The following is a 14790-nucleotide window of genomic DNA, read 5'->3' as shown; positions in this document are numbered from 1 at the left end:
GTTTTGAAACTTTGGAGAGCAAATTCATTTCTACTCTGCACAAGGGTCAGGTCAGGGGTACCATTTGCAGCAACTCTAACAATCTGAACTGAAGAAAAGTTAATCTTAATTTTGTATCTCATTTCCATTGGCTGCCATTCCAATTTGCATTTCCTTTTTTATTTTTGGTGTCAGGGGGAGGAATTATGACAATATAATTAAAATGGGGGGAAAGGAATCAAAACTCAACATAGGTTTTTTTTTAAAGAAACATAATTATGTTTCATTTATAATTCCCAGACTGAAGGAACCTACTCTGAGATTTTAAACACTGATGCCTTGGGGTTGATAAGAGTCATTTAATTTGAAGTTATTCACTGTGGGAAATACCTTGCACAAAAGGAAGGAAGCATTGCAAGATAATTTATGCTAGCAATCAAATTCTAATTACAAAGGAAATTAAAAGCCCATTCCCCCTCCCCCCCACAGCCTCACGCCACCTCTGGGCCTTTTGGAAAATCACTGTGTGATCCTTAAAAAGTTCCTCTGATGCACAATTCTGTGAAGTGGATGGAACATGGGCCTGCAAATGTGTTTAGAGAGCCATACTTCATAGCAGGACCTAGTTCTGCTGTGAAGATTGATTTATAGCCTTGTTAAAGCAGCTAGCAATGCTCAGCCCACAGAACTTGATGATCTGACAAAACTTGTTGTTTCACTCTGCCTTCACTGTGTACTCCGCCTTCATTGCACACTTCTGACTGTGCTCAAAGGAAAATCCATAGTCTGGTTCAGGAATGAGGCTGGTTCAGACTTTTGCCTTCACAGTAACATCCTTTGTGTGCTGGGAAAAAGACTCACAACTCGGGAGCAAGTGCAGCTGACACCACTCAAAGGATGGAATCAGGTGTGAGCCACAGTCTTTCATCCTCGCCAAAAAGGGGAAAGATAGCCATTATTGAAGTGAGACACACAAATTGGTATGTGCAAATTCCAGGTTCACATACGGTGTCTTTTGTGTGGGGCTGTGTCCACTTCTCAGGCCCACTCCCCTCAACTCAAAAGATCATGCCTGCTGACTGAAATGCCTAAATTGTCCCCTGCATGTGCGTGGCTTGACTGCAGCACCAAACAAGGCCAGGCATAGTTATGGCAGACTGTTTGACATTACTGTAAACCCCCAACCCCCAACTCTCATCAGGTGAAACTAGGGATATTTATCACTCCCCCCCCCCACGACCCTCCTTGACTGCCCAATTTGCACAGAGCATTGCTACCAACGCTATACCCCCAGGGTACAGGACACTTTCCACTGTCCTGAGAAAGCCCCTTAATCCTGATGGTATTTTATTCTTTGTTAGATTTACAAAAAGAAAAACACCCACTAATAAATAAATATTTCTGTCCAGCCAAGCAAGTGGCATGATCAGAGGCCAAGGCTACATTCTAGCTGGGTAAAAGCACCCATAGAGGGAGCCAAGCAAGGCAGGTGAAGTGGAGAGGGCCACACTGGGCATCCCATCCCAGAGTTCTTCACATCTGGCTTAGATGGCAGAGATGGCTCTTAAATTTCATAAAGGATGGATCTATCAACAGCTGTGTGCAGAGATTACTGAATGAAAGCATCATGTTCAGAGATGGTATAACAGTTGTTTGGGAGAAACACAAAAACAACTCGTAGGTCATGACTGGAAATAGAATACAGGAATAAATGGGTGTTTGGTCTGTTTTAGAAGGGCTTTTCTTATAGGAAACTATTATTGTTATTATTATTATTAATAAATTTACATACTGTCCATCTGACTGGATTTGCCCCAGTCACTCTGGGTAGCTTCCAGAAAATTAAGGAAGGTAATGGCATGCAGGTAAAGAAATCCCCAGGGGTGGCAAGTGATAAACAGAAGTCAGTTTGTACTTCTCCTCCTCCTCCTACTCCTGGGAATGAAAACAGGTGTGCTCAAATTGCTGCCCTTGCTAGACAGCGAAGGAGCCTGCAGATGGCACCAGAGAATAGTGCTGCATCTACGCCGTGTAACTAAAAGGAAACGAAAGGAAAGGAAATTGCACTATTGGGAACTGGAGCTGGATTTCGTGAAGTGGGTACTTTTTACTGCAAGCTGTCTTGGAAGGATTTGGAGAGTAGGTCTGCTCTGAGCAGTTTGCTTCTTTATCTTCGGTAGCCAAAATTGCAACCGTCTCCCACAAGTGAAATAGGGTGAGAGATGGAGGAAGTGTAACCCCCACCCTTTAAGTTCTGTTTTTCCTGTCCCCTTCTAAAACAGAGCCTTCTTCTGCAAGGACTAAGATTAAGGTCATTTCCCCGTGTTATACAGAGGCAAGCCCAGGTTTGCCACCAAACATATACCCACTAGGAAGCTGGGGCCAATCATGTTTCCTTGTCAGGGGTACCATCTCACCCTCAAGACTGTGGGTGACCACCACTGTGATGCGGATGTGCGACATCACACTCTCAGTCGCCTCTTTCCCAGGCTAAGAATATCCAGCTTCTTCCAGGCTTGTTTTCCAGACCCATGATCATCTGGGTTGCCCCCCTCTGCACAGGTTCTAGCTTGTCAACATCCTTCTTAAATTATGGTGCTCTGAACTGGACACAGTGTTCCAGATGTCACACGCAACGTTGTGTTGCGTTTTTGGAGGAGCCCCCCAGAAAAGTGTGCCTCACTTGCTGACTGTAGAGGGTGGAGCTGAACTGCTTTTCTCTTGGAGGCAGCACTACAGCCGCCTGCCAGCTTCTCTCATTGGCTTTGTGTGTGCCTGGCCCCCATAATTATATGATTGTGGGTGCCCAAGCACCCACAATCCCCTAGAGTGGCACCTATATTCCTTGATGGCTGTTTATCTGATATACGCTTTTGTTGCATTCACACATTGCAATTTAAACATCTTTGTTGTATGTGTGAACATGTGTGACGTGGCTATAATTGTAGCTCAACATGGTCTAAAGAATTGCTCCCAGGTTCTACTTCCTCTTGACTTGAGTCTGTGCAGAATCCAGGCAGAGGCATCTAAGTGATTTTAGCAAGATGTGAGGAGATCTGCAATATCTGCAACTACAACATCTTCTAAGTTTCATGTTTGGACTGGCAGTTTTTACAGCTTCTGAGACACCAGAGATATTGGAGCAATGGAATAAATCTTTTGAAACTAAAAAACCAGTGATCAATTTCCATATATATTTATTATCAATAAATAAGTTTGACATGCAGACTCTAAGAAATGAATGGAATAAAGAATAGGATCTTCCAGTATGACCTATACAGTGGTAAAAAGTTTTAGCTTCTCTAGTGATCGTATTGATGGATCTTAAATTATGACTTATACAACATAAAATGATATTTAGGATTTATTGGACTTGTATTTTAAAAAGACTGTCTAATGTAGGTCTTTGTTGGAGATGTTTTTGCACTTGGGCAAAAAAAATGAGAGGCACAAATACAAGATGGGGGACACCTGGCTTGAGAGCAGTACATGTGAAAAGGATCTAGGAGTCTTGGTTGACCACAAACTTGACATGAGCCAACAGTGTGACGCGGCAGCTAAAAAAGCCAATGCAATTCTGGGCTGCATCAATAGGAGTATAGCATCTAGATCAAGGGAAGTAATAGTGCCACTGTATTCTGCTCTGGTCAGACCTCACCTGGAGTACTGTGTCCAGTTCTGGGCACCACAGTTTAAGAAGGACACTGACAAACTGGAACGTGTCCAGAGGAGGGCAACCAAAATGGTCAAAGGCCTGGAAACGATGCCTTATGAGGAACGGCTAAGGGAGCTGGGCATGTTTAGCCTGGAGAAGAGGAGGTTAAGGGGTGAGATGATAGCCATGTTCAAATATATAAAAGGATGTCACATAGAGGAGGGAGAAAGGTTGTTTTCTGCTGCTCCAGAGAAGCGGACACGGAGCAATGGATCCAAACTACAAGAAAGAAGATTCCACCTAAACATTAGGAAGAACTTCCTGACAGTAAGAGCTGTTTGACAGTGGAATTTGCTGCCAAGGAGTGTGGTGGAGTCTCCTACTTTGGAGGTCTTTAAGCAGAGGCTTGACAACCATATGTCAGGAGTGCTCTGATGGTGTTTCCTGCTTGGCAGGGGGTTGGACTCGATGGCCCTTGTGGTCTCTTCCAACTCTATGATTCTATGTAATAAGGATAATGCCTCTGATACATATGTTTTTACAGTGCCCCATACTCACTAAATATGACTGTGGGGAAAAAGTTATCCGATGAAAAACTATCCGATGAAGGTGACTGTTGGAAGGTTCAGGACAGATCAAAGGAAGCCCTTTTTCACCCAGAGCAGAGTTCAATGATGGCAATTAGTTCAATTTGGATGGCATTAAAAGCAGATCATACAAATTCATGGAGAACAGGGCTATCAGTGGCCACCAGTTATGATTTTTTAGTACTCCCCCCCCCCCCCGAGCCCCTGAGGCGGATGCTGAACTCTTGAATCTGCAAGTAAACCTCTGAGACCTGGCAATCTTGGGATGCACACATCATGCACCCGACACCGTCTGTCTAGAGCATGTAAGTTGCACACCCTCCTTCCCATTTGCAAATCCTTCTGCCCTTGAAGAGAGAGGTCAGGGACCACTGCGACACATTATTTCCCTTCCCAATACTTTGCTCCACTGAATCAGTTCAGGAACAGAAGAGGACTGTGGATGTATTATTTCTTTGCTTAAAGGCAGGAGAACCGACCCATGGAGAGGCTGAAGGTGGAAAAAAGCCTGCAAAGTTCTTCTGAAAAGGAAATTAGTAACACCAGCCTAAAATTCATTAAAATTCTCTGCCTCATCTCTTTTTCTCTTAGCCATATGCATTTGTCAACATATAGCTGAGAGCACAGTTGGGTTCAGCCCTAGGCCAAGTGCCCTGGAGATAAAATGCTGTGTGAGATACTCTTTTCATCTGTAGCATCTCATCATCTTTCCACTCAATACAAAACAAAAAGTGAAGCAAAAAGATGACATAATGATGCTTGTAATTGCAATAATAAAGTAGGCAGCAGGGAAGGCACACAAAGACTGTGCTTTAGGAGCTGTGATTCACCGAGATTTCTTGCTTTTAGATCAATGAATTGAAAGTTGGAATAATTGTTCAGCTATCAAAGACACCCGTGAAAAATAGAAGTGCAGTTCAGTTAAATGGCATCGCTTGATCCTCTGTTGGTGTTGCTTCCTTGTAACTCCCTTTTCAAGTGATGCTAGCATTGTGGGAGCCATGAAACTCCTTACTCCCTGTGCCACCCTGGCAACATGACAAGCTCCAGGTCAGAAGGGAGGAAGGAAGGGAGGGAGGGTGGGAGGAAGGAGCAAGCTGATCGGGTGCCTGGGGCCAGCTGCCTGCGGGGTGGGGCGAGCTGGGGCAGGACGCTCCGCAGGGCCTCTGGAGTCTGCCTGCCTCCTCCCACTCAGCCGCCCTACAGCTGAGGGGGAGGCAATGGGCGTTTCAGCCACCGCATCGCTCCCAGGAGAGATGTGTGACTCGGGCGCACTGCAGGCCCCGCGGTAAGTGCCACCCACCATTTTGTCACCCCCCTCAGTGGGGACACCCAGGGCGGAGTGCACCCACAGCACCCCCCCCTTGGTACGCCCCTGTAAGGAGGGAAGGACCCCACACTGTAGTTTGTCATCATAGTTGGCTTGTGGTCTGTACTATTTCAGGCTCCAAGGGTGAGAGGGAAACCTCTTTTTATATAGCAAACTAGCTCACAAGCAAGAGTGCTACTGTAAATATTTTGCTCTGGTCTGCTAATTTTCTACATGCAATGATTTTTTTTTAAATGTGAGAGAGCACTTTGAAAGTGTATGGTTCAGAATTCTACCAGAATTCATTTTGTGAAATGTGTAGATTCCTTGATCCAAGAACTATCTTGTAATACAAGGCAAGCTACATATCAACTTTTAACAGGGCCCCGATGCCATTAAAACCAAAAGCAAACCTGCTCCAGGTGTTTAGTGGGAATGAGGATGGAGAAATGGTAGGAGCAAGTGCTTCATCCTTTCAGCAGCCTCGTCTTTCCTTCTTTGTGGTAGTCCCTTGTTTGGCTCCAGACCCATCCACCCACTGGGTTCCAGAAATCCCCATTCTGAGAGGTAGAAATTTGTATTTTGATCAGCTCTCCTCAAGTGAATTTGTAGAAAACATGAATATTCAAAGCAGAGGAAGTGAAGATCAAGAGGTGGCATGCTGTTCCAAGAACTTCAAAGTTCCCTCAGTGAAATATGCTGCTTCTAAGTGCCTCTTTCAGTCTTTGCTTCTTTTTAGTACTGCATGCTTTTTAGGAATGGAAGCTGGCTGGGCACAGGACAAGTTCATTATGTTCCTCTCTGATTCCTCACAGAACCATAAAGAATTAAATGCTGCTTTAGTCACTCAAGAATCTGAAAAAACAAGATGCAGGTAGGTAGCCGTGCTGGCCTGACACAGTCAAAATAAATAAAAAAATTAAAAAATTGTCCAGTAGCATGAAAGTTATACTCAGAACAAACTTAGTTGGTTTCTAAGGTGCCCCTGGACAATTTATTTATTTATTTATTTCGTCTGAAAAAACAAGTATCTGTTCACATGGAAACAGTTCAATGAGGTGTTGAGGTGAAAGTACCATATTTCTAAAAGTGTGTGTAATGGAGCTGTTAAACACTTTGGGCTTGGTCCTGATTCAGGTTGATAAGTCTGTGACTGGTTCTAGTTTAAGCCCGTAAAGCCGTGTTCTCCAACTTGGAGCCCACAGCGGCTGTTGGACAGCAACCTTGGCCACTGCCACCAGTGGCCATGAGGGCTGGTGTTGAAGGGAGCTGGAGCCCAAAACACCTGGGGGAAACTAAGTTGGTGAAGGCTGGAATAACGGTTTGGTAACTGGTTTCACACACCTCTGGAACTAGTCTCAGTTCAGTTTTGCTTCAATCTGAGTTGCACAGCTAAATCTGAACTAGAAGTCCAGAGGCCATTTCCAGTCCAATGAATTATCTAGAGTCTAGAGACTTCATTCCCACTGCATTGCATGACACAAATATGACCCCCCCCAACCTGAAAAGAGAGGAAATGCTATAAAATGACTTGAGATGATACTTTTACTTTTCTTCATTTGGCTGCCCACCAAGGAAAGTTATTCAACAGCAAACCATGTAGACATAACATCTGGCCCTGATCCTAAAGCCCCTGCTGCTAACACGATGGGAGACTTAATGATAATAATAATAATACTCATCTGTGATGCAGAGTTTGTTTTCCATCCTGCAGAATGAATTTAAGATGCGTGCTTATTTCATGGGTGGAAAAATTCACCGAGTGCTCACATTCACAGTGGCAAGTCCTGGGAATGATGGATGTTTAAAAAATTCAACCACATGCACTTTTTTAAAGGTACTATGGTGTCATGGTTTCCATTTACCTTCTGAGAGACCTTCAAGCTTCCAGTCACATTCCCATCAATTATAAGTTAGTGAACTTCTCCTTAATTGTGATACAAGCTGGCCCATTGTATACTAAGGACTGTGATCAGCTGCCCTATTCAGGGGCCATAGAAAACTCCACTGAGGTAATAAGTACACCCCTATTGGAGAGGGATGGAAGCACCTGCACTTGTGGAGTCTCTCCATATGATGTAGACCCTGGAAACCCTGGAGAACCAGAGTTCTACATCACACCTCCAGAAGCAGAAGCAGGCTTCCCATTTCAGACATTCACTCACCAACTTGCACAGGGCAAAGGGCACAGGATAGAGGCAGGGGGAGGTAAGGCTAATATGCTGGTCCTCATATGCCAGAAATTTCCACATTTCTATAATACCTGAATAGGGCTAGTGAGTTTCTCCCCCACCTCCTGTTGTATCATCAGCCTTTTTGCTAGTATTCACATGAATTTCAGCTGCTTGTCATCAATATGAAATCTAGGAATCAGATGCATTGGGGGGTGATGGCTTTCCAGAAGGATCTATCTTCATGTTGAAATGTGCATATTGAGCAGCCAACCTGTGATTTGCGATTATCCTCATTTTACATATATATTTTAAAGGAAACAAAATTAAGGTGATGATGTTCAGCAGTGGAGAACTGTTTGTCAAGCAGATATGCCTCAATCTCCCTGGGACACACAGCAGTCTTTGGAGGACTGCGCAGCAACTCCAGGTGGCTTTTTTTTTTAAGGCTCCAGGGAGCTGTGTGGTCCCTGAGTTTGCCCATGAGGCCCATGCTCAGGAATGTTCCTGAGCCCGGGGGGGTGGGGGTGGGAAGCTTGGGGCTTTTACACGAAGGACTTGAAATGTGTTAGGTGAAAAAACAATAAACATGTTGAGGGAGTTACCAGAAACACATGGGAAGTGGCTGTATTTGTAAATAACAGATTGAAACTATATATATTTAATTCTCAGCCCTAATATTTTATACAGTGGTACCTCGGGTTACATATGCTTCAGGTTACAGACTCCGCTAACCCAGAAATAGTGCTTCAGGTTAAGAACTTTGCTTCATGATGAGAACAAAATCGTGCTCCAGCTGCAGCGGGAGGCCCAATTAGCTAAAGTAGTGTTTCAGGTTAAGAACAGTTTCAGGTTAAGAACGGACCTCCGGAACGAATTAAGTACTTAACCCGAGGTACCACTGTATATATATATTATATATATACACCCAGCAGGTTTAAGATCAGAGTCAGAGCTATCTTGCATTGGCTTATGCCCCACAAAGCCAGGAAAGTGGAAGCGAAGGCAGAAGCTTTAGCAGACCTGCGCCATGATCCACAATGAGGTTGTGCAATGTCAAAAATGGTGCTTGCTTACAACTTACCCTCCACGCCCCCCACTTTTCCTTGGTCTTTTAGGCCCAAATCCAGATGGGGAGGAGGGAGTGTCAGGGACCATCAGAGATGTCCCACATTGTCCTGCTCCTGTACTGCCTTAGGAGGCATCTGAGCCTGATGATGTTCTTAGAGCAGACTGTGGGCACATTTGCAAATTGTTGTGGGCAGCCCCACAATCAAGCACACACACGAACAATTCTATTAGCTGAAATGGAATGCTTCTTGCAAGACTCATTTCAGGGAGGGGAATATCTCAATTTTCTTTAGGACATCCCCATTTTCATTGGAGAAATGTTGGATGGTATGGAGTTATGCAACCCCCAAGCCAAGGAGAGAAGTAACTATGCAACCTTTAGAAGACATCTGAAGGCAGCTCGCTATAGGGAAGCTTTTTAATGCTTAATGTTCTATATATTGGAAGCTGCCCAGAGTATCTGGGGCTACCCAGTCAGATGAGCAGGGTATAAATAATAAAAGGATGATGGTAGTGGAATAGGACGTCCCTATTTTTCTTGGAGAAATGTTGGAGGGCATGTCCTACCTCCACAGTTGGAGGCAGCGATGCTGCTGAGTAACAGTTGCTGGGAGCCACAAGAGGGGAGAGTGTTTCTCTTGTGCTCATGTTCTGCTTGCAGTTTCTCATCTGTTCTGCCCCTGTGAGAGCAGGACACTGGACTAGATGGGCCATTGGCCTGATCCAGCTTGCTATTCTTAGGTTTTTATGTTCCAACCAGCTACCCCAGAAGAAAGAGAAAGAGGGAGAGAAACATGTTGATATGCGGGGAAAACTTAAAAGGTGGGTCTTGTGAGCAGGTGGAGGTGAAAGATGGCTCAACGGCCAGTCGAGGTTGACATGTGCAGCTGGTCTTCTCTCTTACACGCTTGTAAGAGGCTGTGGCTGCCCCTGATGCATGGTGACTCTTGTGCACGGGTTTGACCCAGGGCAGATCTAGCATAGAACTGAATAGCTTGAGTAATTCATTTTTTCACATTTAGTCAACTGAATGGCTGAACTAGTGCAGATGGGGCATCAAGTTTGTGTGTGTGTGTATGTGCTCAGAAGCCAGGGAACGAATTCCTGCTGCAGGCCAATGGCTCGCTTGCTTTTTTTTTTACCTGAATAAAGTGGTTACCATGGAAATGGGCTCTCATGGCATGTTTTTTCACCTCTTGAAGTCCAGCAAATCCCACAAGTAAAAGGCAATACAGGTTTGTTTGTAAGTGGAGACTGGGCAGGGCTGAGGGATAGTGGAGAAAAATATACAACAAATAATTTCTTGATTTTTTTTAAAGAGTTGCAGGAGGTAAATTTAGTTCAGTATTTACTGCCTTCTGAGATACTTTACACACATTGAGCCTTGTTTCTAAAGGGATTATTCATGAATAAGGATGGGCAGGTCTGTGAATTTAGTTTTGCTACATTTCTGCATCAGATTTTTTTTAACCCTCTCAAAAGTTCATCAGCCTTTTAGTGTGCATTCGTCTAAACTTTGTATGCAAGTTGGCCTAATATAATGCACTTTACTATGTCATATTACTAATATGTGGATTCTTATGCACACATTCCCCTGATATGCATATTTTTGTGCACATGTTTTGGTAGGAGAACTGCATCACAAAATGTAGAGAAGTGTAAATTCAGGATCGCAGATAGTTTTGGAAAGCCAAATTTCTCCCTTATCCCTGCTCATGAGTAGAAATGCCTAGCCCCAAGCACACCTTCTCCTGGCAGTGTAGCACCTAATGGTGTGCTATGTTTGTGTCTGTAGGGCATTTTCCACCACACTTTGCCAGTTGTGGGACTGCGATCTTCCCTTTCATTATCACCATCTTGTTGCCATTGGAAGGTACCTATTATTCAGTCAGACTTAGGGGAGAAGCTGAGAAATTGAAACAGTGAGTACGTATATGACCGTGAATGTGAGATGACTGAGTCCACTGCATGCTTTTTAGTATGTCTTAAGATCACGCAGTATTTATTTTCTTTCTTCATTCATTCTTTTATATTGCCCTGTGACTACCAGATGAAGGCCATCAAGATATAGAAATGATGACGGTGATGATGATGATGATGATTGTAGAGACATTTTTCATGGCTGGTGGCCATTTGCACTGAAATTTGTCACTTTGGCTTTCTGCTGTATTTTAAATTGTTATATGGTACTGAAATGATTACTTGTTTGTACAGTTGTCTGGAGCTGGAGTAAAGCTTTCTAGAATTTTCTAGAGTGTTTAAACATCATTTTGCTTTTAATCAGTTAATTGATCAGTGACCAGCTTTAAATAAAAAGATGTCTCAATGAAGCTGAGGATTTTAGCATCCCAGACAAAGCTAACAATCTCTTCTGTTGACTGATTTACAAAGATAAATAACTGCAAATGCCTTTGGTGCTATTTTTAAATCTAGCTATATAAATCAAGAGACAACCAGCAGCTCCACTGAAATCCATGGAAATGTCAGGAAAACAAATGCAGATGTCAGTTTGCAGTGAAGCAGTCAGGATGAGAAAGGACAGGTAGATCTGCGAGCTGTTGGAGGATAGCGGATTTTTTCTTTCTTTCTCTCTTTTGTCTCTCTGTGTGGGAAGGGGGTATTTTGTTTAGAAATGAGGCATGGCACTAGCCAGGGAACTCGATGCAACCTCTGCAAGCTTTCCTCACAGCCCCAGATCAAGATTCACTGAGAAGCTTTTGAAACAGAAGACTCAGCTGTTGCATGTTGACAGGTGAGACAGCAGAGGAAGAATAATTGCCGTACAATCCTCTGCCTGCCAGTCTTGTCCATCTGTACTCCACTCTTCCGACACAGATGGCAAGGTGGTGTTCTCTTTCACAGCTCTAAAATATTCAGTCATGCTCTCTGCGCCTGTGAGGTTTGTGTGTCAGCTTTGTTTCCTCTCTCACCTGATTCTTCTACAGAATGGAGAAACGGGAAGAATGCGAAAGTGACTCAGTCACTGGAAATAATGTTCGGTGGATGGGGAAATGATGTCATGCAGCTTACAGTGCCACACCACTCTTCACCTTGTGTGCTGCAACTAAGCAATGCCATTCCAACACTCTCAGGTATTTGCACAGTGCTTGGCACTTGGAACACCTTGACACTGAGATATTTCAAGTATGGTTGTCACCCAGTAACAGAAAATGGAGTGAATTACATACATACACCTTGTTCTGAAATCACTCTCTAGATAAGAGTCACCAACTCACAGGGCCCCCAAAGCCCTAAAACCTCTTCTTTCCTTCAGAGAGATCTTAGTGAGTCTAGTATAGGGGGGCTGAGACTCATCCTCATTGAGTACTTTCTTGTGTTTCTGGCCTGATCTCATTCTCGCTTACTCATCCCTCAAGAGCTGTTCTTGTAAGGAGTTCACTTTCCCGGCTCACCCCTGGGTCATTGTAACCCAGAAAGAGTTCCCTGGCAGTTCCTGTTGATGCAATGCTTTACTTTCCCAATCCGTGCTGCTTCTGTGGTTGTTCTCCCCCCAGCCCAGCTCCTCTCTTTCCCTTGAGCAGGCCGAGGAGGGAAGAGCATCCCACACAGCTCTAGCCGTGTCAAGCCTCTGACAAGTCCTAGTTGCAATCCATTAAAATGATGATGACGATGACGATGATGATATGGTGTGCATGGTTGTACTACCCCCCCCCCCCGTCCTCCCAGAAATGCTGTGAAGTAGGCTAGGCAAAGAGAAAGCTATTGGAGCAAAGCCCTTCCCTCAGCTCCATGGCTGAATGAGTTTTTAAGTTTCAAACTCTCTTCCTAGCGTGACACTTTACTTGAGCCACTGGCGGTGGGCAGGTAAGTGTGCTCTGTTTACAGGGGCCCATTGCACCCACCCACCTCTGTCACTGTGGGCTGTGCCACTCAGGTCATGTGGGGAGGTCCACCTTTCTGCAAGGTGTTCTCAAGTGCATCTGCTTTACTGCTCCACGGAAGTGCAGGAGAGCTATTTGCTTATGCCATACCTGAAGCATCATCCATCAGCTGCCTCAGACGTCAGACATGTGAGAAATGCTTTGAAGCCAATCATTAAAATAAAAGACACCCAAAAGGAGTGCATGACTGGTACAGAGGGAAACACAGCCTGTGCCGACCACTGACCACATACCCATCCATCCTGGGTTCTCGCTTCTTGGTCAAGTTAGTTTGCGGTGGGATATCAGGACCTGCTTGCTATTTCACTAGACTGACAAGGTTTTCCTCTTTCCTTCTCCTAATGCTGCTTAGGCAGCCTGGCCAGGCCTCTAGGAGCCCAAGGCGGTGGGGCTGGGCCTGCCTGAGCTGTTGACAGTAAGTATGCCTGGAGGTAAGGCTCACAGACACACATCTTGATTTTTTAAAAAACTCCTCCTGATTATATGAGGAGGTTTCAGGGGCAAAAAAAGGGGAAAATGTGTATTCCCCCCACCCAGCCTCAAACCTCCCCCCACCCATGTAAGTCCCCAACAAAGGTTTGTTTCAGGCTGGCTGGAGACCTAACCAGGTACGTTCCTGTGAGGGGCTGGGGGTGTGCTTCAGGGCTCCCACTTGTCACAGTCCAACTCTAAAAGGCTGAACAAATCCATAACATGCTTCTTCTTTGTTCTCCAGCGGTGACATTACCTTGTAACCAATCTTCAATTGTTTGGGCATGCACTTTTTGTGGACAGGCATCAAATAGCTGTCAAGTACTACAATTCTATGATTCTGTGAATTCTGTGAATAATTTGTCTACATTCAAACATATTGCTGGTCAAAGACTTTCATTGGCCGGCTGTTGTCCATTCATAAAGGTGTATATCATCTCATGGTTTTAGGATGAAAGGCAGTTAGGCATGGGTTATTAAGGCTTATTTTTATGGTTCTTAGCAACTGTTAGGCTTGCCGTATGTATTGACTGCCAGTGGATGAATATGAACCATGAAAATAGGTTTACCAAAGTTACTAGTCCATCCATATACACAGACCTCTGCTATTTATTTGCGGCCAAAAGAAGAGCCAAGTTGTGTAAAACTTTAGTACCTGGTTGCCTGGAGATGTTGTATGCAATGCTGGTACGTAAATGTTTAAAAGCCTGGCCTACGGGGATATATATTTTATAAGACTGGATTATTATTATATTGCCAGTGAAAAATCCAATGAGCATCTTTTAATCATTGTTATTGCATAGAGATGTAACATACAAACTTCCTTTCCTGTGCACTTTCACTCCTGCACATGTGTCTTCAGAATCAGTGGAACGGATAAGAAGGCACAGAGTTAGATCACTGTCACAACTACAACCAATTCATAGCCAAAGCTGCAGATAGTGTCAAATGTTGTCAACATGTCAGATCAATAGATCTCATCATTGCAGACTGCCCTGAAGACTGCCCTGTGCTGTGAAATATTGATTACCTAGCAAGTCCAAATCAAATGGCAAAAATGATCTATAATAAATTATCAAAGCTAGTTAATCCAACACCTCAATCTCCTTATTATGCAGGCTGTTTTGTTGAATGATTCATGCTCTCATTTGCTAGGACAAAAAATTGCTCCCTAGTGAGACACTGGACAGAAATACCTTAGCTACAGTATTTGTGGGCAGAATAGTAAAAACAAGCTACAACAAACAGACGCATTCACTGCACTGTTGGGGCATAGGATGTGCCTGGGAAAAGAGGAGCTGGGGAGAGCAGGGGGCAATCGCAGTGGTTCTTTGTGCCTCCTCTATGAGAGGGTGGCAACATGAGAATGGGCCTCATCTACAGTGGCTCCTCATTCAATCAATGGTTAAAAAACATGAAATAACATATCAACTTTTTTTGTCACAACCAATTTCCATAATAAAATATCACAGACATCCTGTAATGTTAATGACCCACCCCTGGATGTGTATTGGGATGCTTGCAGGTAAAAATGGACATTTCCTTGGATTTGGCAACTGACTGTGATGTAAAGAAGCTCAGGGCATAAGGTGGTTGCGCTAGGGTACTCCCATTTATCGCCATACAAGCTATTTTTACTGAACCA

The 14790-nt window shown here is 44.2% G+C and overlaps 1 protein-coding gene across 2 annotated transcripts in view; it reads right to left on the bottom strand.

The window, feature by feature from the left end:
• GRM3 (glutamate metabotropic receptor 3) overlaps positions 1 to 14790 on the bottom strand; it is a 132504-nt gene that overhangs the window by 7161 nt on the left and 110553 nt on the right. The window lies entirely within an intron of this gene.

This window comes from Podarcis liolepis (assembly GCF_965112155.1).
Source record: "Podarcis liolepis genome assembly, chromosome: 10".
Classification (NCBI taxonomy): Eukaryota; Metazoa; Chordata; class Lepidosauria; order Squamata; family Lacertidae; genus Podarcis; species Podarcis liolepis.
This window is presented reverse-complemented; position numbering and strand designations above follow the sequence as displayed.